The following is a 1,250-nucleotide window of genomic DNA, read 5'->3' as shown; positions in this document are numbered from 1 at the left end:
GTCCCAGCCCGGCCTCCTGCCCCGTGCTCCCGGCCGCCTCCAGGGGCAGCCATGACGATCACTATTGAAAGGCAAACTACCTCGCAGCCCCGAGCTCGCTCACGCTTCTTTGCATAACAATTTGCCTGTCTGCCGAATACATTAGCATTCATTGTGAGATGCCTTCAAAGATACGCCGCATCATACATACCTTGCGATTCATTTTGGAGCCACAGTCATTGTGTAACCACTTTAAGAATGCTGAACTTCATTTCCTCTGTATGTTAGCAACCTTTTACGGACTATCGACTCTACCGAGTCCATATTGAAAATGTCATTAGCTCTATTTAATAGACGAAAAACTGGCTCAGCGGGTTTAAGTCTGCAGACGACGATCCCGCAGCAAGAAAAACAGAAGGCGGATCCGGGTTTGGGTCCCAGCCTGTCTGGCTCACAGTGCAGAATAATCTCCGCTGTATAATAACAGCCGTCTCCCCATCACCGATGTCGGAGAGTTAAAGTGACTATTTGAAAAAAGACGTTTTGACACTCTAGGTTTCCCTCCCGACGTAAACGTGTGATTCTGGATTGACGGAATCCACTTTTCAACTTTCTCTGCTGGTCGAAATGACAAAGACAGGCCAACGCCTTCCTCTTTCTTCTCGATGTTTGGTTTGGTGGCAGCGAGGGTTGGTGGGCAGGTTTCAGGAGGCCGAAGTCAATCAAGTGCCTTCCAAAGCCGAGTGAGACTTTTCTTGTGAAATGAGCAGCGCTTAGCACAGAGACACTGAGTTTTATCAGGTCACGCGTAGGTCATCGTTACCTTGAAGACGGCGACGGTTTCACCGGCCTTAGCTTTGTTTCCCAGCGAAGAAGCTGGAGGCTGGGCCATTTTCTCCGCAGACGCTGTAACCGCGCTTGAAGAGCAAGATGCGCGGGGCATCTGTGCGCCCCGTGTCTTTATGGGGAACGGGAATCTGAAGCCACCAAGTCAGACGGTCCAGACGAGGGGGAGAAAGGGCTCCTGGGGTCAACAGACTCGTTGAGAATCGTTTAGTTCAACTTGCCGCAAGCTTTTAAAAATGTCAAGTTCCAGCCATTCCTTCACCTTGGTAGAACTTCTCTCAAAAACAGCTATCTTCCCACCCATCATCTTAGAATTTTCCTGGGGAAATTCTTCTCAATAGACAGTTTAAGTTGCCCTCCGTTCTTCGGTAGAAAATAACCGTAAACATTCTTTTCACGAGAAAGCAACACAACGCTCTGTGTCG

The sequence above is a fragment of the Pteropus vampyrus genome, unplaced genomic scaffold (genome assembly GCF_000151845.1).
Source record: "Pteropus vampyrus isolate Shadow unplaced genomic scaffold, Pvam_2.0 Scaffold246, whole genome shotgun sequence".
NCBI classification, from domain to species: Eukaryota; Metazoa; Chordata; class Mammalia; order Chiroptera; family Pteropodidae; genus Pteropus; species Pteropus vampyrus.
The sequence above is the reverse complement of the archived record's forward strand: the minus strand, read 5'-3'. Positions refer to the sequence as shown.